The following is a 23,116-nucleotide window of genomic DNA, read 5'->3' on the forward strand; positions in this document are numbered from 1 at the left end:
AAAAGTGTATCATTTTCACGTTTTTAAGCCTAGTCTTAAGGACCCCCTCGAAAACGAGATGATACATCTCAAGGGGTTAATCCTAATAAATTCTAATATATATAGTCAATATAAATATTCAGGCGCAAGAAGATGAGAAAGAGAAGTTTTGCACGCACACATTTGAAGCGTGTGCCCAGAAAGCCGCTGCTCAGACAGCAATGTTAATCAAACAACAAACGACAAAGAAGAAAAACAAAATCACTCGCTGCTCTTGAATGAATAACTTTTGCAACTTTAATAAGGATTTATCGATATTTAATTTATACAGTGAAGACAGTGCTATTTTACATTTGATTATTGATTTTCTCTACCTGAAACATTCCTGAAAAACACGAAGAGCAGCGTTTTGTTTTATTTATAGTGTTCTATAGTATGTGTGCTATTGCTTTATTTGTTCTTATTTCATTACTGGAGGTTAATTATCTTTAACAATATTAGAAATGAATGAGTTAGGCTAGTTTTTGGTGTCACAATCTTATTTATTAAAGTTATGGGTCAAAAACAACTCCAAAGCCAATAACTATTTATTTTATTCATTTACAACGTTTTTTTTATGGTGGTGCCAATGAAAATGTTGTCACGGCAAGTAAAATATATATATACACGTGAATCAAATTTACTATGTTGAAGTAATTTCAAATATCAATAGATTAGATCTGGTAAAAATAGCTTTATTATTAACAGGTTTCTAATTTCCTGTTTTTAGCTTTTGGCATCTCCTCTTTCTGTTTAATACAACAATATAAAAGAAAGTGATTAAACCCAGCAGCTACAGTTTCCAATATGAAACAAACACTTCTGAAGATAGTTGTAATTTTGTGCTGGTACTGAATTTGTCCACTGCTTTCCTTTCTTCTTTTTTTTTTTCTTTCCCATCCCAGATCTCTCTCGTCTCTCTGTGTGATATTCTCCTCATGTGCTACTGCGGCACCCACACTCCAGTCTTCCCTATTAATCTACCACTCAGATATACAGCATTGTCACTATCATGCGTTCCCAGGATGCAATAGCTGGAGATTACCATTGTAGAAAAGACGGTGCTAGTACTAGTACTAATGTCATCCCATTGTCATTTCAGTGCCTTCAGTACACTTTTTGGGTGAAAAATAATAGTTGCATTCCCTGCTGTGCCATGTAACTGACAAGAGACAATCAGCAGCAAAGACACAGCACTGATCTGATTGAGCCAGGTAACCTTTGTAAAAAACCTTTAGGAATGATGACGTTTCGACTGGTTTTAACCAACAACTCAAATCTTTACTGTGGAGATAAAGTAATTATAATATTCCTTAAATAAAAGTAAAAAAAGAGTGCCAGTAACTGAATTTGCAATCAGCATCACAGTGCATTAAACTATAGCTCTGTCCCAAGATCTAATAATCTGCTTAAAGTTAAATCAAAATCTTCTTGTGAAACGACAGACTTCTACTGTATGTATGTCAGATTTCTCAATAATCCATTCATTGGAATGAATGTCACAATAGTGTCGCTAATTCTGTTACTGTATTGCAACTTTAAGTGACAACGTTGACCAAACTTTTTTTTTATATACACACATATATATATATATATATATATATAAATATGCATATGAGATTGTTGCCATTTTGGGATTGCCTTCACCGTGACTGATACATACTGTATGAAGCTGCCTGAAAGTTTCAGGGATGAGTAGAGATGCACAATACTGTTTCAGCACCATATTGGTTCACTTGATAGCCACTATTACTTATTTAGTGCCAGTTCTGACCTATATTGGGTATTTAATCGCTTCAGCTTATTTTAGAATTTAGATCAACATTTAGCACTAATTTAAAGGGATAGCGATAGATTATGACAAAGATTTAAAAAATTGAACCAGCACCCCAGAGGTCCCGTCTTTACAATCAAGAGATTATTTCTTGTTTCTAAATCAAACAATATATTTCTGCACTTTTTAAAATTAATATTCATCATTCTTTTACACTGTTACATTATACTGATTTGATGCCTAAATTCTCTTGCAGCAAATCGTGAGCTTAGAATTATAAGGTTCTATCTCCACTTTTGGTCGAAATTGAGTTTCTGACATAATCTGATCCATTAGGTGTTTATTAATGCCTGTGTGGTGTTATTTTTGTAAAAAAAAAAAGATTAATAGATAAAGCTATAATAGAAGATTATACTACATAACAGTTTTGCCAGCTGGGATGTAAAAACTTTGATGCTCAATATCTCAGAACTACCCTAAACGGAGATAGAACCTCATAATTCTAAGCTCACGAAATTATGTATTAAAAATTATGTATTTAAAATATTGACCATTTATCAGTTTTTGTCCATAATCTTAAAAATGATATGGGCTTAATTGTATCATCCAAAAGATATCCCTTTATCTTTTAAAACAGGCTTTGCAACGGTAATGTGTATATGAACTCACTTGGACTGTAGAGAACATTACTTTTCTTCACATCCAGTATGTAATGTGATAATATTTGTTCAATATCAATATAAATCACACGGTATAAAACCACAACAACAATCAAATTGCATTGATAAAATCTTCCAAAGTGGCATAAACAGTTAAATCCTCTTTAGACGGAAGCAAGCAGGTGGCTAAAGAGACACAAAAATGTAGACAAAGAAAGAAAACAGCCGGAGTCCTTCTTAGGAAGGCGTGAGGTTGGACAAGGAAGACATGGGAGAGGGGGGGAACCTAATTACGATATTAATCAAGCTTTAATTTCAATTCATCTCCAGTAACCGTCACACACGCTCACTAATCAGAGAAGCAAGCAACACAGCCAACTACACAGTATTAACACATCTCAGCCCCTCGGCAGGATGGAAAGAAAGGGAGAAAGGGGCTGATGAAGAAATGCATACTGCCTCAGTAAAATCAAACTGACTGATGCCTCTCATCCAACCAGAAAATCAGCACAGCACTGACAGAGAAAAGAAGAGAGAGGGGGGTTCAGATATGTGGCGTGTGTCAAAGTAGGGAAGGGGTTGGTTAAATTCTGTGGTGAATATTTTAAAAGGATGCATCTCAAGGAGCAACTCTGAGTGCATTATTCAACAGACATTTAGAGAAAAACCTTTTCGGTCACATCTTCATTGAATTCTGAAACGGTAGAACCCATCTTTATAACAGCGGTGAACGTAAGAGCTTTTATTCAATGTTCTTTAATCCTTTAGTTACACCACTGACATCATTATTATTGCACAATTATACACATTAGAGATTAAGATTATTATGATTGCATTATGATTTTGACTGTGCTTTGGCAAAAAATATCACAGCTTGAATTGAAATAAAAAGAAAGAGAGAAAATGGGTTAGAGACAAACGGAAAGAGCTGAGAAGGTGGTTGCTGGGACTCAAGGGGACACAATCTCCTAATTCATCTCATGCCAGTTTCTTTTCTAGGGGCCATAAAAAAAAGATGTCTCAGTAAATTTTAATAATAATATAAAAAGCCCCTCTGGCCTCACACTTTGGCCTCCCTTCTCCCCTCTCTCTTTGGACAGGGGCTTGAGAAAAGGAGTTCAGGAATGCTCATTGTGTGAGGTAAGTGCCTCTCTCACTTGCTTTCTTGCATTCGTACTCGCTCTAGTTCTGTTTTTCCCCCGTCGCTAATTGTTTTCTTCTCTTTACCTTCTAACATTGAACTACGCTTTAACAGTACCCCATCTCTATTTTTTGGTCTCTCTCTTTCGATTTCTTTTGTCTGCATCTCCGTCTCATCCTTCTCTCTCTCTCTCTGTCATTCTCAGAAAAGAACTCACTTTCTCTCCATGCTCTTTTCCTCTTTAATTTACTCCGGAGGAGAGCGGAGGGGGCAGCGCCATGGTTACCTGGCATTGTGCCATCTCATTACACCGCCAATTGATTCTGGAGCACCGCCACGTCCGTTACCCCTTTTCCCTCCCCTCCTTCAGCCCTCATTCACCGCATCCCCTCTTCTCCTCTACCCCCAACAGTCAACCTCCCATTATGCTGCTGAGACTGTCTGCAGTGTGGTCTGAATACTGAGCACCATCTCCCATAGACACACACCCACATGCACACATGCTCATAAAAACGAGGCTACTGGACCACTTTACTAATTGTGAACTTCAGAATCTGTTGGATCGTTAAATCCGCTGAGTCACACAAGTGAAGTGGCATCTACGCATCGACCTGCGGTGATTCCGCAGTGTTTGGTTTGAAACATGTTCGGCATGGCTCATAGGACACTTCGTTTAATTTAACACTGGATTTTGCTTTCTCGTCCAATCAAACAGAAGCTAACTGATCATGTGACTACTGATCTGGTAACATGTAGATGTAGCAGATCATCAAGCTGTCTCACTCTCTAGAACGCCTTCAAACATGGCCCCTTCCTCTGTCTCAGGCAGGTACCGCAGTGTTTTGTTTTGTGATACGTCAGTCAGAAAAATGCAAGGTTTGCAGAAAACTGCAAGAAAATTTGTTTGTTACTTTATATATATATATATATATATATATATATATATATATATATACACACACACATATATATATATATATATATATATTTATAAACACACACACACACACACACACACATATGCATATATATATATATACTGTATATGCACACACACATACATATATATATATATATATATATATATATGCAGGCTACATGTATACATATTCTCCACAAAGAGAATATGAAGAATATTCTCTTTAGATAATAATAATAATTGTAATACATATTATTAAAACCAATCATATTAAGTTATATCAAATGTATCAAACCTATTTCTGTGTAATTAAATAATAATAAAGAATATATAAAGACTACCTGAGACTAGTCCTAAATTTAAAATGCATAACAAAATGCATATTTTATGTAATTTATTATAGACAGGTAGACAGATCAATGAATGGAAAGACAGCTAGAGGGATTCCAGAAACAATTATTAAATAGGAGTAACATTTGCTATTAAATAATTATTTTTTAATAATACAATAATCATATAAAGTGTGTACACCTTAATCTGAAAAAAAAAAAAAAAACGTACATATATTTATATATAAATCATCATTACATCACTACTCAAATAATTTGCAACTCGTACTCACAATGCCAAAAACATGTCTAAACATCTTTCTGAATGGCTGTCAGAGGCATTACACCATATAACTATATTGTGGCTGCTTGGAGAGAGGGAGAGCAGTAAAGCAGTAGAGCTGTAGATCCCGAGCTGAGGCTGAGATGGGCCTCCCCCAGATCGTGGCCCCTTTCCTGTGTTCAGCTCGGGTTGTCTGAGGACACGGTGAACCAGGCCACCCGATATGAAGGAGAGGGCCCTGCTAAGGGGGCTGCGAGGGACGCAGCTCCACAACTGGAACTCTAGGAATCCTGCTCAACTTGATGAAAAGAGGAGGGGAAAGAAGGGGCACTTACTGGTGTCCAAAGGAGCAGGATTAGTCGGTTTGGATGGACGGATGGATGGATGGATGGATGAAGGGGTGTGTGTGTGTGTGTGTGTGTGTGTGTGTGTGTGTGTGGGGGGGGGGGGGGTAGAGAATGGGAGAGGGGAATAAAGATGAGAAGGGATATAAACGTCATAAAAAAACAAACATAATAAACATGATAAACGGTGAATTAGAAGGTAACACTACAACAGACAAGCCCATTTGAGGATAAATAATCAAGGTACAATGGATCCCAACCCATATAGTAGGGTATAGCTGGATGATAATTATATTTTTAATACCTAGTCTGAAAAAAACAATCTGGGCTTAATTCACACCCATTTCTGCTGATTAGTCATTCATAACAGTGATATGAATGTTTGATGTTTAAGCCTCCACAATCTCAGTTTGATCCCCTGTACTCTTTCTCTCTCACTTTCCCTCCCTCCCTTCATCTCTTTTGTAAATGCTAGCAGTATATGAATGCCCTCACTGTGAGACTTTCTCTCTCTCTGTTCACACTGCTCTGCTCCGCACAGGGATGCCTGAGCGGTGAGGTAAGAGGGCACTATACCTCAGTGAGCCAGAACACACACATAAAATCACACAATGCTTCTCAAGTTAAATGTCTCGCACACACACACACGCACACACACACACACACACACAGAAAAATGTCTATATTTTTCTGACTTCAGCTCCATGACCATATTCTGCGGCATTGTCATAAATGTTATCCCTCACACTTTAATAAACACCAAAAGAACAAGGAAACACACTCTGTGGATACACATGATTGGGTATTTGAATACTATATATGCACACACACACACACAGACACACAAAGAATGAGTCATGCAGTGATGAAAAGGCAGTCCCTTTCAGAATGAACCCTCTGACCCATTCTTCATGTCCAGGAGCCCATTCTCTTTTATCAGGCTCTGACAGATTTCCTTTTCAATAAAACCCATTTAGACACCCAGCACTGGCTCAACGTCCACCATAACAATGCAGAAACTTTTAAGTGAAACCGCTTCTTTTGCAATGATCCAGGACCAGATGCCTCCACGCAAATCTTAACCTTAGGTAGATGAATAAAACAAAAAGCTTAAATAAAAACTGAGATTACAGGGGAAACAGTAAGTCAGAGGAGAGGCTTCAAAAGAATTTGCGGCAACCGTAACTTTAATGACACAGTAACCACAAGCTCTTGTGGTCTGATTGACAAATGACAAGTTATTATGATTGACAAGAAGATAAAAGCTAGTTACGAGATAGAGTAGTTGACCGATTAAGTGCATGTCTAGAAATGAATGGGCACTTGAAGAGAGAGAAAAAGATTTTCAGAGAAAAGCCAATAATTTCATCTACTGAGGGAATCCATTGCAAACCACACAATGATAAACAAACTCGAACCCATTTTTCTCACACATGATCTAAAGAGACATGTGAAAATATTGTGATTGAGATGTGATCACAGCATCCAGCAATGTTAAATCATTTACACTTTATGTTCCCTTGCAATCACTTAGGAAAGGTTGCAATTATACAGCAAAACTTCTCCGCCAGATTTTGACAAAGTCTTTTGAATATTTCTTTAGAAAAAAAGAATGAAAAGAAAAGCTTGTTTGCAAATGGAAACATGGAGTAAATGAACGGACAAATTGGAACATCTCCCAACAACCAGAACAAAGACTGTTAAAGTGCTGGAGAAAATTACCAACACTCTCCAACATCTTAAGGGTCATTCATCCAAAAATGAAATATCTGTCATCATTTATTCATCCTCATATCATTCCAAAACCATACGCTGTTTTTTCCATGGACACAAATGGAGAGATTTGAGGGCAGCTTACATAGATAGACCACATGGTCTAGCAAAAACAAAACAAAACACAAGCAGCAACCTTCCGATCTCTCTCTTGAATCCAACAAGGAAGTGACTTCAACTGCAATTCATCGACTGGACGCTAGAGATACTCTCTAAAAAGGCTCCAAAAGAGAGTCAATCCTATAGACCCCCAATGTTAATACGCCCAACTTTAAAAAAAATAAATATTACAGCCTGGTACAAAAAGTTGTTTTGGTCTAGCTAATTTTGCATTTCATGACAACTGTGAGGGGGGTGATTTTTTTTTTTTATAACTCATCTGTTCACATTTTATTAAGCCTTACAGTTCTACATAATTAAGGGCGTGGCCAATTGAGTGACAGGTGGATTGCCTCTGCTGTCACTACTAGCTGTTTGTCTGCTGTCTGTTAGCCGTCACGTCACCTCAGCTAATCCCGCCCCTCGGTTATCCAGGACAAATGCTCTTCAGAAACCTACGGGTGAAGTCACAGACACTACATCCATATTTTTTTTACAGTCTATGAAAGAAAACTATAAATATACTATAAAAGTGGTAATTATGACATGTGCATTTTTCAAGTCTTCTCAAGCCATACAGCATTATAGAAGGATCACATTCAAAAAAAGGATACAGTGATGCATCATATGGACCACTTGTATGGTACTTTTATGATGTTTTATCACATGAAAGAAAACTGTGAATTGTTGTATGGAAAGGAAGTGTGTGAAGACTATAAAAATTCTCCTTTTGTGTTCACAAGTCATTCAGGTCTGGAACAACATGAGGTTGAGTAAATAATTTTGGATGGACTATTCAACATTGAACACTAGTGCTAGAGGACTTTACAACTTAAAAGGGGAAATGAAGCAGTGAATCAAGTTTACATGATTTACAAGATGGATTTCCAATATAAATCAACAATATAAGGAACATTACAAATGTAAACATTTAGAAGAAAAAAAGAAAAACGTTGTATCTTTCGCCGCCAGGGCGCCGCCATTGTCATTGTGCAGGTGACGTCATGGGGTTGGTTGGCTCAAGTTTAACAGGCTCTGGGAATCTTGAAAATCGCGACATCAAACTGTGTTTATACCAGTGTTTTGACCGCGAACGACTAATGTTAGGTACAGTCATTAGACAAAAAGACGACGTCTCATGTTATATGTTGACAAACTGCACATAGAAACATTGTTCGCGATGTCTGCCGTCAGATATTCCCGTCTCGTCAACAACATGTAAGTTAGCATGTATTTGTTTAAGGGGAAATGAAACGTCCATATTTTTGCACTGGTAGTTCTAGTAGCTACAGCCTACATGCTAGGAAAAAGTGTCTCCGCTCTGACATCCTTCAGGGAAAGCATCGCCGCTTCCACACGTCTAACTCCCGGCACAGCATGGTAAACGTGCGCGCCGGTGATGCAGAATTGACCACGCAATACATGCTCAAGATCAACCTCTTGACTCTGACACGGAGAGCATCGCAGAACAACAGCCACACTGACACCTGGTAAGTTAGCGTTGCAAACCCGCTCTTCGCCCCAAACCACCACCGGCTGTTCTACATAGCAACGTAACTTACATGTTGTTGACGAGACGGGAATATCTGACGGCAGACATCGCGAACAATGTTTCTATGTGCAGTTTGTCAACATATAACATTAGACATCCATCTTGTAAATCATATAAACTTGATTCACCGCTTCATTTCCCCTTTAAGAGGGTGTGCATTTACAGCAGTACGTGTTTCTGTGGCTGTAACTTAAAAAAAAGAGAGCGAGAGAGAGAAAAACAGGATGACATGCAAGTTTTGAAGTGACTCTGTATTGCACTAAAGAGCTTGAGTGAAAATAGAGGGCAGTAAAACACCATTTCCAAACACTTTGGAATACATTAAGAAGCTCATATTTGCAAACACACTTAACATTTCTTGGACAGTGCTTAAATTACCAAGAGTTGTAATGTTTCAGCTGAGAGGGAGCAGAATTGACTGTCGTCCCTCTAAAGGGCCACAGAATAATATTATTTATTATTCTTTTTATGACAGGGCCATGATCCCTCAGTAACACAAGAGGAAAGGCAGAGAGAGAGGTGAAATGAGAAAAGATAAAGGGAAATATATATATATATATATATATATATATATATGTGTGTGTGTGTGTGTGGTTGTGTGTAGAGCACTTTGAATGACCACAGTGTATAAAATGTGCTATTATAAATAAACTTGCCTTAAAACCAATTTGCCAACAACGCAAAATGCAAATCAAAAACGAAATGATAGAAAAAGTCAAAATCTTTTCTAAAGTCACGATTTAGAAAAAGTAAAACTGAATAAAAGGAGCAAATAGCAAGCAATTACCCATTAATGAAGTAACTAAAAAATATGGGTTATTTATTTATTTTCATTTTTTTTATGGTCTGAAAACTGAATGGTGAAGCATTACACGAGCAAAAAACGTGATTTGGGGGATGTGACGCCTCAAACTGTTTTTGCTGAATTCTCACCCTCTTCTTAGGTCTGTCACATTCACCAATTAAGAATGGAGGAAGGGTGACAGACTAAACAGCTGCACTAAATTGATTAACTTTTTGGCAGCAAATCAATTTGAATCTTGCTGAAACAAGCAAAAGAGTATCCTGCAATTCATGACCAACTGTACTGTTTAAAATCACCAAACGTTATGTTCTCAAACAGGTTTTCTGAACACTGCCCCAATCTTTAGTTGGCTTGGTAAAAATATAGTCCAGTCCAAAACTCATGCCATCAGCTAAAATGTGTTTGGTTGTGTTTATACTTTTCAGGGGAATCAACCCTCTCCATATGGTATCTGCATACTACACTGTGAAAAGAAACAGTATGTTTTTCAGCTTTAATTAAGGGTTCTCACTTTTTAAATTTACATGACTTTCCAAGTCCTGGAAAGCACAATTTCTAATTATTACCCTCTTTGAAAGTATTAATAAATGTAGAACACTTCAAAATCATTTAGCAAGAGATATTCCATCACTTTACAGATGGCTTGTCTTGTTTTCATCATATCTTGGCATGAAGGCCACTTATGTTTGTTTCCTCTTTAAAGCTATGTAAAGTTATGTAGTCAAGAAAATGTTTCAAGGTTCCACATTTTGGCACATTCTGGGAACTGGAACACATTTTGGAACACTCGAACACACGAATACAGCCAAAACACTTTGGTACTATTATTTAGGCATCATTATTCCCCATCACTTCAAATATTTACATCACTACTGTCACCTATTTAATGCCAACTGTAAAATGCTTTCTATAACAATTGTGGACATTGTTAGATGAAACAAAAATTAAATGAATCCCCTGGCATTTTTTATGCATCATTAAACCTTCAGTACTTCAAATAAAATAAAATCAATTTTATTTATAAAGCACATTTAAAATCAACCTTGGTTGGCCCAGACTGATCATGAAGTAGCGTCTGTACGACACGTCAATTCGTATTTCCATTTTTGGCGTGCTATCAAGACGCATAATCGCTTTTCGGCGTGTTTATGAACGCTGTTGACTTAACGTTATTACCGTATATATAAATATATGACTTACCTCAACCCCGTCCCTAAACCTAACCGTCACTGGGGTTAATGGCATTTATGACTGTTCCCTTACCATCAAAAGGAAAAAAAAAAGATCGCTCCCCAGATGTAGATCTACATTTTGCTTCATTTCGCACGGACATTTGACGGCGTGTACAGACACGCGGAATCACTCGGACGTTAATGGCGTAGACATACACGCGGATAAATGCGGATAGCTCAAAATGCATAGAGATAACATGCCACTTGACTCGAAAGTGGCGTGTATGTTTACGCAAAAGTCATGATGGCATGTTGAGAGCTGTTCAGTAAAGTAAGAAACACTAAACCAGGCAAGACAAAAAAAAAACACACAAGTTATGGTACATTAAATGCACTAGAGGAAAAAAAAGTGTTTTCAGCAAAGATTTGAATTCAGCAAGAGTGGAAGCTGATTTAATATGTAATGGGTGTTCCACAGCTTAGGGCCGACTACTGCAAAAGCTCAATCGCCTCTGCGTTTTAAGTGAGATCGTGGAACAGCCAAAAGATGCTGATCTCTTGATCTGAGAGATCCGGATGGGTTATGAGTAATAATTAAATCAGAAAGGTGTTTGGGGGCCTGGTAGCTAAGAGATTTATAAATAAATAATACAGTTTTATAATCATTTCTGAATCAGACTAGTTAACAGTGCAGAGAACGTAGGATTGGGGTGATGTGATCTTGTTATCGGTTGCCAGTGAGCAGACGGGCAGCCGCATTTTGGACCATCTGAAGACGAGAGATGGAAGAGAGAAGTAGCCCGACATGAGTTACAAAAGTTAAATCATGTTAAAAAAAATGCGTGAATAATTGTTTCAAAGCTATTCTTGTTTAAAAATGGCTTGACTTTGGCTAATCACCGTAAATGGTAAAAATTGGCTCAAACTGTGGCATTAATTTGTTTGTTCAGTTTAAGACTACTGCCAAGATAAAATCCTAAGTTTTTAACTTTAGAAGTGAGGTATGGTGTGAGGGTGCCAAGAACGGTACGTCAGTCAGGGAGCTCATTCGGACCAAATTGGATGATTTGGGTTTTGTCGTCATTTAGCAACATGAAGTTGTTAGTGAGCCACAGCTTAAGTTCGTGAAGACAGTCTTTAAGTCTCTTACTTGTAGTGTTATCATTACGTTTTATAGGTATGTAGAGTTGGGTATCGTCCGCATAACAGTGGAATGCATCTACTTATAATTGATCCCAAAGGAAGTATGTACAATGAGAATAGTAGGGGTGCCAGAATCGATCCCTGGGGTACCCCACAATTGAGGTGAGTCGCAGAAGATAGATGAGTAGCTAATCTAACAGAAAAACTTCTGGTTGATAGGAAAGACTGGAACCATTTGAGGACCGTACCGAGATACCAATCAAACGTTCTAGCCGAGATAGTTATTGTGATCTACAAAGTCAAAAGCTGAACTCAAATCTAATACCACTAAAACCATGGTATCACCAGCATCTGTCGTTATCAAAATGACATTAAAAACTTTTAAAAGAACGGACTCAGAGGGTTTAAAACCAGATTGAAATTGAAAATCAATTTAGAAATTGAATTAATGTGTAAATAATGTTGCAGCTGTATAAAGACCGTTTTTCAAGTATTTTTGATAAGAGAGATAGGTTGGAAATAGGTCTGTAGTTCGCATATACAGCGGGGTCGAGTGACAGTTTCTTGAGGATGGGAGTCACAGTGGCGAGTTTAAAACAAGCAGGGACAATCCCAGGCAATAGACTGTTGTTAATGATACGCAGAACATCAGAACCAACGGTGTCAAACACCTGTTTTATAAAGCGAGAAGGTAAAATATAATGAGGAGAAAATGTGGATTTCAGTTTTGTGATTTCCCTGCATGTCTGAAGGGAGAACAGATCAAAGTAGCACAATTTCGAGCAGGGAAAAAAAAAATGATCGGGAACATACTCTCGAGGTAAAACTTTGAGTAATATTAATTTTTTCAGAGGAGAAATTAAGAAAGTTTTCACACTCAGTGGGATAGGTCATAGAGAAGGACTTGACAGAAGTGTTTAAGACCGAGTCAAGTGTTTAAGAGCGTTTTGGAACAATGGGAATTTTTTTCAACGATTTCAGATAAGAATTTAATCTTAGTTGCCTTGGCTGTTTTTTGGAAATTACTTGAAATTAAAAAGAAATTTGAAGGCCATCTTTCTTCCATTTCGACAGTGTACGCAATATTCAAATTATATTCGACTATTGCTGGTTATCCATGGCTGGGGTTTGTTTTGAGGATAGATAAGCTTGAGGTATAATGGAGTCTAAGATGTTGGAACATTTGTTATTAAAAGCCTATAGCTGCTCATCAACATCTGGATGAGAAGTAGGGGAGCCCGAGATGAGAGAATTTTTGGCCGCAAAATACATTTCAGAGAACACAACATGAGAATGTGGGAGCGAGACCAGTGAGCATGGGGTGGAACAGTTGTGGGTGGTAGAGGAAGGAATGTTGAAAAGAGCAATGGTTTGGGGTCAGAAAGTGTATCAGTTTCTCTAATTTCAATATTGGCCACAGACAGACCATATGACAATGAGTGGGACCATTAACCCACTGAACAATATTTAAAGAAGATAATAGGCTAAGGCATTAGCAGAACAAAATGAATGTTAAAATCACCAATTATTCAAATATTAGGTCATATTTGGTCAAGATGATCCCCAGGAGATCTGCAAACTCATTTATGAACTTAGTTAACTTATCAACCCGTTTAATCCCACCGGTCACAATTGTGACCGCAGCTTTTTTCTTATTTCTGGAAGCTCTAAAAATGTTGTTATTGACTTTGGGCAAGAAATTCAACTTTTAAATGACAAAATAGATTGTCTTGATTAAAATCAATTAATGTCATGTGACTAGTGTGAAAGGTCACATGACCAGATCAGTTCACTTCCTGCTTGCACATCTAGAAGAAGATTTCTTCCTCAGACTACTAAAATAAGTAGTATATAAAACATCTTAATTTACAGATAGAACTATCAAATTTTGTACATTTATTCTTTAAAGGGTCTACTACTGATATATTTTGAGAATTATACTCCTGCATTTATATTTTGCTCGTAAGATTTGTAAATCTGTTTACGGTCACAATTGTGACCGGTAGTATAACAGTATAGCAGTGCTTCAATTGAAAACACAGGTATAGGCAGATATTGGCGGGTATTGGCAATCCTACACTGAATATGCCACATCTGTGAGGAGGATGGAGGATCTCGGCGAAGGATAAGTGCTCACTAACACAGATTTAGACAGATTTGTGACCAATATTTGAGAGAAATAGGCCTTTTTTGTACATAGAAATGGTCTAGATCTTTGAGTTCAGCTCATGAAAAATGGGGGCAAAAACAAAAGTGTTGCATTTATAATTTTGTTTAGTGCAGTTATCAGTATCCCAGAAACGTTCAATGTGTTGGACCTTCTTGACGTGCATGACCCCCTTCCCCCCACCCCCACCCCAAATTGAAAGTGACTGTGATAGTGATGGCTCAAATAGGGAGTCCCAGGGTGAAACGGCCCATTTGCCAGGTAGACTACTGAATGGCGATGCAGAGGTGAACTGGAGGATTGTGCAGATGTTCATGAGAACCAAATGGTGTGCCCTACACATGACCACAAACAACCCTTTCTACAACATTCGGCCCATCTTCATTGCACTGAAAGAGTGCACACACATCTATCTGAAACTGGCCTAGGACAGGGCCGAAGTGTAGACATGGTCTAGCCCATAGGGGTCTAGCCGAACAAGCAGAAGCTCCTCCAGGGTGTAACTTTGTTCATGACAACCTTTTCACCTCACTAAGCCTTCTTCACGAAATGTCAAAACGAGATATTGGATGTCTTGTAATGAATTGTGTCAATAGGTCTAATTGAAGAATTTGAATGAAATCTGACTATGTAGTTTCCCACCGGTCACTATTGTGACCGAGTATAAAACCTAATATTTCACTAACTTAACCAACATAAAATCAAAAAAGGCATATTGTTTGAGTGTTAGGGAGGTCTAAGGAGTAAAACGCATGTACTCAAGTTGCAAGAAAAAATTTGGGATTAAACGGGTTAATAGTAATGCAGTAAAAAACATTCTTAGCCAAATCTGAAAATTCTGAACTCATTGGGCTGAAAAACAATTATTTTCAATTAGCTTTTGCTTTGATTAAGGAGCAATTCAATCAATGTTAAATACATTTACTTCCTTTATTGGTGTGATTTTAGAATAAAAAGGTCAACATTTTTCTGTTTTAATAATTAACAACCGTATAGAAAAAAAGGTGTACCAGTAGTTATGCATGTGCCAAATGAATACTAATTTCAATAAAACTGTAATTTTAAATACAAGTCCATCTGTTCCCTGCACTCATTACATTAAATTTTGGTTAGTCCCTTTATATCACACAAAGGGCAGACGAGCGCAAGCCAGCAATCTGTTCAAGAACGGGAAACACTCTTTTGCAATCAGCCAGTATCCAAAAGGAGTATCTTGGGAAATGCAAATGTTATTTGCGTTATATTTAAGTATTTGAATTGTCACACTTTGTGTATGCACAATTAGGCAACGCACATGCAAGATGAGTTTGCAATCACATCTGAATTTTGACAATATGGTAATACCGTTGGTCTTCAGACTGAGTCCTTATTGCCAATCTGGATTTCTCTCTGCATCTCATCACACATATAGAGCAGATATACATGTCTCATCAACTGTAAAAGTGGGCTCTTTCTGGCAAGATATCACAAATATGATAAGACTTGACATTAAATTAAAATTTAAATGCATGCTGCTTTTTCCATTTCAGCCTTTTCTCTTATGATAAAAAATGCTCCATTATGATAACATTTTGGTGCAAATTTGCTCATTTTCAAAGAATCAAGCCAGGAAATTACACCAGGATTGTTGTCAAAAACACTGAAACTCACTACATAATCGTTTATACTGGAGAAAAAAAAACCCTGCTTATACACCTCAAGATCATTAAACTATTTTCATAGATTTATTTTATGAATATAATACCATAATACGAATGGCCTAAAAGGCGGTTTTAAACCACAGGGACTGTGCTTACTAATCTGAGATTTGAGGTGAAGTCATATCCTTCAGCGTTTACTAAAATAATTATATATGAGGTTTATCAAATACTTCAGCACTGACCAAAACACTGAAAAAGTTCCTGAGTATACTGTCTAGTATGCATATACACAGCCAAAATGTTTTCATCATGATATTTTGTGTACATTACATATGAGCAGGTTTATGGTATTGTCTCTTGGGAGAGAGTAGCTTTAACTTCAATTAACACATTTTGTGCTCAACTAACACAGATGAAAAACTATTTAGAAAAACAAACAACCAAGGCATTTTCACCCGGAATCATCTTATGTTTATAGCAAATTATCTTACGTTTAGCGAATGATGGCCCATTGGGTTATATTGTTTGTGTGTGTGAGCTTCACCCTGCCTTTCTGTATGAGTCACAGAGCATTTTCTCTGCTGGCTCAGACTACTGAACAAACTGATTACTCCAGTTGTCATATCGAACGATTTAAGCTGAACAACCAATGCGTGCCTCCTGAGTCACATCCTCTACACAAACCAGCACACATACCTCATGCCTGCTCATTTCCATCACTGAGTCATACCTGTAGAACATACATATATTAGGAAGAATAGACCTTGCCAAGCTGAACCCGCTACACACACACACACACACACACACACACACACACAACGGTTAAAAAGTAATGCGCTCAAACACACACTTTTGCAGAATCATAACTCATCAAATTCAGCACACACCTGTCATTCATCACTCAAACCAAATATATTCCCACTCACAGACTTTATGCTTGAATTTATTATCTTGCAACTTTCTCTCAATTTCTATCTTCATCTTTCCTTTGCGGTTGGTGAAAAAGAGATGGTGGAAAGTCAGGCAGAGGGATATAGCGGGGTGGAGGGTGAGGGATGTGCTGCATTCTTCGCCAGGCATTCAGTGGGATAATGTGTTGGTATGAGCAGTATGTGGCGATCTGCCCGAGTGGCTTCCAGTACTGCTTTAAAAGAATCATAAAGTAATAATAAAAACTTGGATCCAGATAAGAACAAAGATTTATGTCTATAGAAATGCAAAACCATCCAAACAAACACATTTATGCCTGCCAAGTTCAATGGTAAATATTATGTGGTTAACTTATATAAATTATTGTGCATTATGTGGTGACAGTAAAAAGGTGCATGGAATAGCACATAATATCATGGACATACAAACAGAAGTCTTAAAAATACCATCCAAGTGGTTCTCAACCTGGGTGGCCTCAGCAAACTTCTACAGAGGGTGCACTTAAAATTAATTATATTAAAAAAAAATGAAAATAAACAGACTTTTCCCCCTCAATAACTATTTATTTTATTGAAGAACATACAGAATCCAAATCTTGAAAATTAGTAAATCAACACTCCAAAAAGTTTGAAAACAAGCAGCATTGTCAAAATTACTGCAGAAACTCCAGACGAAATATCTTCGGCAATTTGAAGGGCTTTTGAATATTTTGTTGCACAAAAGGGGGTGTTACGTCCCTGTGGTCGTATGTTTTTTTTTTGGTTTCTATTTCTCTTCTCTCTCTTCTACCACTATCATATTCTTAGGTTTGCGTCATCTCTTGTCCGCTGTTGGTTGAGAGCGATGTCAATCTTCATTTACATCATGACGTCATCTCCCTCCCGTGGCCTATCAAGTTCAACCTTCGAGTTTAAATGGAAGCGGGAGAAGAACGCAAGACAGCTTTTGTTTCTTTCTGTGTGTTGATTGCCGCTTGTATGTACGTTATTTTTCTGTTACAGACATTACTCGGTTTTGTTTTGTTCTGCCTTGATGGCGTGTTTTGAGGTTACCACTTGTAACGTGTTCTGCCTTGATGGCGTGTTTTGAGGTTACTAATTGTAACGTGTTCTGCCTTGATGGCGTGTTTTGAGGTTACCAAGAGTAATTTGGACAGGTAAGATGTCACGTGATGTACATAAAACAACACCTAGTAAACTCGATGTATACTACACCAGGTAAGAGAGTGAATGCCACTTTTGTATGTTTTGTTATTAGTTAGAGTAGGTAGAGAGGGCGCTTTGCGCTATAGATCTTTGTCTTTTATTTTCTTTTTGTTATTAGTGAGCTAAGAGGTTGGGGTTTAGTTAATTGGTGTTTGTTTTGTTCCTTTCTTTTATTTGGCTTCACTTTACGTCCTTATACTCTATTATTATTATTATATTTATTTATCTTTGCATTAAAAATATCATTTGTCAAATAAATCATACATTATATTTTCACAACTCTGAGTGTGGGTCGTCTCTTGCCATTATAACGTGCACCATCTCCTGATCACAACCTCAATGTTGCCCCTTTCAAACAAACTTGTTTGAGGGTACGTAACATTTAATTCAACGCAACGTAACAACGCAATTCAAGTCAAAAAGGTTGAGATCCACTGATCTTATTTGTAACCTTAAGACAATGACTACTCACAAATGTTGAGTAGATTATAGCTTGGCAAGCTACTATTTCTAAGTAAAAAATGTATTTAGAGTTACACACCTAGTAAATATATTTGGCAATTAAAGCTTTCTGATTCTGATAACAAGACAAACCAATCACTGAATATCTTTGAAAAATGTAAGATGCCATGACCCATAAACTTTGATTGAAAAAGACTTTGGATTTGCCAAAGTTATCCTGATAAAAATCAGTGTATCCTGACTCCCAGAAATTGCATAAAACCATCCAATCAAATTGGAGCCTTTGATTCTAAGAAAGCCGTTGCCACAAAGAATCTGGTTATGACGGACACTAAACGGATATTAATAGTTTTTCATCACGACCATCTGGAGATATCCTTTAACATTGACAGGATAAAGCCTGCAAATCTATTGCACTGTCTTCACCAAAATTTTTACCATTATAAAAGTGCATCAGGCAGTGCAATGTAAAATGTGTCAATTGTAAAACAAAAAAATGTATCTACAAACATTTTTCCGACCACAAACATATGAACTAGGCCTATATAAACACAGTATAATGCAGTATGAAAGTTTGAGAAGATTGTGTAAACCCACACAAGTGGGTATACAAGTGTCAGTGAAGATTGAGTATAATTGGAATACCCAAACTCAGCACACTATATTTTTAGCAGTCCATTCAGCAAGACAATTAGATTTTATTGGATTCTTTGCATGTGTCGTATTCCGAGTATATCCTGATGAACTCCGGTAGGAGATAAAACACAATTACATTGCCTTATTCTTTAGATAATGTTGCCCCACTGGACGTTTGTGTTCCTGTACGTGTTGTGTGTGGTATCAGAGAGGACAAACAGCCGTCAGGAAATGGAAGGAAGACAGAAGATGAAAAGATGGAGAGATGAACAGACAGAAGGATTCTGCAGACCTGAAGCAGAATGCAAAGCAATGCAGCTGAACTCATTCAATCAACTCTCTTCCCTTCATCTATTGAAACAGACAGAAGGATAGATAGACTCTCAGTGTGTGTGGGAGCTCTGCTCTCTGCCCATTCCTCCATCAACTCTCGTCCGCCTGGGTCACATCTGTCTATTGATGGCTGGAAAAGGATGAGTGATATGAGGCGGAGTCAGTCTGCTACACTAACCAATTTCTCACTGGTGAGTGAACTTGGCGAATCTTGGCAGGAAGACGCATGGAGTGTGTCTGTCTCCTGCCCTGAGGTCCAGAATTCACAATGTGGGTGTTACTACTCAAAGAACACAGGCGGTTACGGTTGTTACAACAAATGTTACAAAATTCACACAGCGTCTGGTTGTGTGCACACGACACGTGAAGATAAACGTCTCTGTGACTGTGCTGGACAAACAGCATTTGAGAACGATCAATAAGTAGTGCAGCAACAGTCGATACTCGTTGCTTCCTCTCCGACAAACAACATCTTCTTTTCTCCTCGATCTTTCTCGATTTCTATTCTTCTCCCTTGTGCCAAGTCAATCGCTCCATCTTCCATTTCCTTTGTCTTTCCCCTTGTCTCTCTCCTTTCCACCCCCCACCCACCTGCTTGCTCTACTGCAGTGTGCTCTGATTGGATGAAAGCTTGTCTCGAACCACTTTAACTTTGTCCGAGTTGGTTATACTATTGGCTATCTCGAACAGGCCTGGGTGAGAGAAAGAAGGGAGGGGGGCATGATTTCCCCTCAGTCCCGTACCCGCTGCAGGGAGGGCGCAGTGGGCATGACTTCTCAAGCGAGGCCCAGGCAGACTTGTGGCCTGCCTGTATAGGACTGGATGGAGCCAGATCGGCCTGGAGGCCTTTAGAGATTAAGGTTTATTTGATTGGGCACATCCATGGGCAGCTATCCCATGGCAAAGATGGGCCCTAAGAGGGTGCCAGGAGACTGGTGATGAGTCATGTTTTCACTTTCTTGCTTAATGCACAGATGTGCTGAATCCTGATATGATTACTGTTGATTCAGAAAGAAAATACTTTTGCAGGTTATGACCTCAGTATTTAATGGATGCCCATTTCCGTCTCAGAGTAAATTGCAACTTCATTCTCACAATAATAATTTTTATTTCAAAATTAGACTCTCAATTTTGCTACATCTCACAATTGCAACTTTGTTTCACATAAACACAACTTTATTTGTTCCAAATTGTGACTTTATAACTCACAATTTTGACTGTCTAGTAATTGCAACTTGATATTTCAAAATGTGATTGTACATTTTGCAAATGCTACTTGATTTTTCAGAATTGTGTTGTTTCACATAATTGCAATTTTTCATTTCAAAATGTGTCTTCATTTCTCCAAATTTTGAAACTGTGACTGTCATTATTGCAACATTACATTTCGCAATTGACTTAATAACTCCCAATACGACATGCAGTATCTTGTTTCTCTCATTAATGCAACTTTAGCGCAATGTGATTCACAATATGACATCATTCGACTTCTCATCTTTTGAGATAATAAAAAATGTAGAGAAAGAAAGTCACAGTTACAATATATAATGTCACAATGCTTTTTGTGACTTTTCGTGTACTGTAACTATCTCACAATATAACTGTATCTCTTGCTATGTAACTTTCCCACAATTACATTTTTATTTTTTACTCTCAGAAGGAAAAAGGTATCCATAATATTTAGCTAATTATGTACAGCGATTGAATACACGTTTGTGCAGTCCACATATAGACTGTAAGAGCTTGACAGTACACAAAAGAGAGATTGCAGTATGTGGAATACCTTTCCAACTATAGGAGCACACTCACACATGCACAACCAAATTACGATGATCATTTCTGGTCGACTCATGAATTGTGACTATAGAGGGGTGGTAGCACCAACCACTCCCTTTTTATAACACTGTTCTGCTGGGTAATGTTTCGAAGACAGTTGTAAAGACAGCTCAACCAGGACGCTGGTGTGACAGTCTGCCACCTGCAGGTTCACTACAGTACTGCAACCATTAATATCAAGGGACATTTCACTTTGCCCTTACCTCTTATGTGGGAAATATTCAATTCCAAGTTGAATTTGCAGGTTCACCTGTAAGGGACATACAACAAAACCTCAGTTTAGTGAAAGAATTACAGTCAAACCTTTAAAGAAATGTTTTAAACTATGTTTTAGGTGTGTGTAGGCACGTCATGATCTTTACTCTAGCCCCCCCCCCCCCCCCTCTTTTTTCTCTATTCTTTTCTCCTGTTCTAAATCTACCTTAGTCCCTCCCCCCTGCTTTCCTCCCTCCCACGTTGTCCTCAAATGCCCCGGCCTGGCGCCCTGTTTAGCTCATGCTGGTGCTTTTCCTGTCTGTGTGTGTGCGCCTTAATGTTTCAGTTTTTCCTTGTGCTTCACTGCATGACAAATATTTACACATTTTTATTGCCAAAGCAAAAGTGGCTAAGACGATCATTATTAAAACGAAAGAATATACAAGGAAGAAAAAAAAATATATCATAGGTAACATATTTCCCTACTTGTAAATTGCAGTTTTTCGTTATTTGGAATTGTGTCAAATTTGCGAAAACCCCGTTTAATTATGTTGGACTTCATTTCACGTACTTCACTCAACTTCTCGCACACAGCACAGAAATCTGGATTCGTCTCATTTCCTGTTTTATTTGCATTGCAGGCAAAGTGTAACCTTTTATCGTGTAGAAGCTATGCTTTTCTCTTTTTCCCCCCCTCGATCTCCGGTTATTCCCTGCTTCCATTTTAATTAACGTTGTATCGCTCTCTCTCTCTTTCTGATGAGGAAGGGGGTGGGAATTGGGGTGGATATCCGCATTGGTTGCCATGGCACCAGACAGCTCCATTTCTACCAATGCACATGAGTAAAGTGTGTGTGTGCGTGTTTGACTGTGAGACGCTGTGCAAATTGTGAGTGTCTGTGTCTTGGTCTATCATTCAGTTATATCCTGTCTGTGACTAATATCTAATCCATGAGCTACATTTATCTTTTTTGTTTCCTAAAACAGTCAAAAGTTCAATGACATTAAAAAGAGGCAATCAACACTTGCATACAAGCCAAGCAAGAGTGTTCATCTCAATTTCATCTTACTTCTCTGAAGTTGGATTTAACCTGTTTGGATTTCACTATTTTGGGTTGGTGTTTCACTTCCATTAGGGACTATTATAAGAGTACATCTACCGCAAAGCTTTCTATTCCTCTTAGAGAAGTGTCTCCTATCTGTTGCTGGCCTTATTCTGGCCTTTTCTCTTCTCTCTTCCCAGAAGAGGGCACTATTGTTTCACAGACTCCCCTTACACTGAATTCTGAACTATGACCACGGATCTGAGGTCTTCAGGTTCAGCGTTATTGATCATGTAGCCCTTGACACCTTGGCTGAGACTAATTATTACAGTGAGACTAACTAAACAAGTATGTGGATACTGATGTGTAATCAAGTCCTTTACAGGAAAAAAAAGCAGGATTAGGAAACATCTGAAAAACTTTTCATGGGATCCACATTTAGCATAAATTTTAAGAATGGTAAACTACGAGAGAAAAAAACATCCATGTTTATATATTTCAATATATTTTTGTATATGTGGGACTACACATTACATACATATACTGTTTAGAAATACCAAGATGCAAATAAAATACAAGTTCATTTAATATTGTTCATTCAATTGTTTTTGTCTTTTGGTGAAAAACAATGAGAAACTCATGTGATCCACATTTTGTA

The 23,116-nt window shown here is 37.8% G+C and overlaps 1 long non-coding RNA gene across 2 annotated transcripts in view; it reads right to left on the reverse strand.

Annotated features, from left to right (window-relative positions):
- The window catches only part of LOC148981733 (uncharacterized), a 70,736-nt gene that overhangs the window by 27,307 nt on the left and 20,313 nt on the right, over positions 1-23,116 (reverse strand). For both annotated transcript variants that reach the window (XR_016168347.1, XR_016168346.1), the window contains one exon: positions 21,424-21,470. This is a non-coding gene — a long non-coding RNA (uncharacterized LOC148981733). The remainder of the gene's footprint in view (positions 1-21,423; positions 21,471-23,116) is intronic.

This window comes from Pimephales promelas, chromosome 4 (genome assembly GCF_988280905.1).
Source record: "Pimephales promelas chromosome 4, fPimPro1.hap1.1, whole genome shotgun sequence".
In the NCBI taxonomy this organism is placed as follows: Eukaryota; Metazoa; Chordata; class Actinopteri; order Cypriniformes; family Leuciscidae; genus Pimephales; species Pimephales promelas.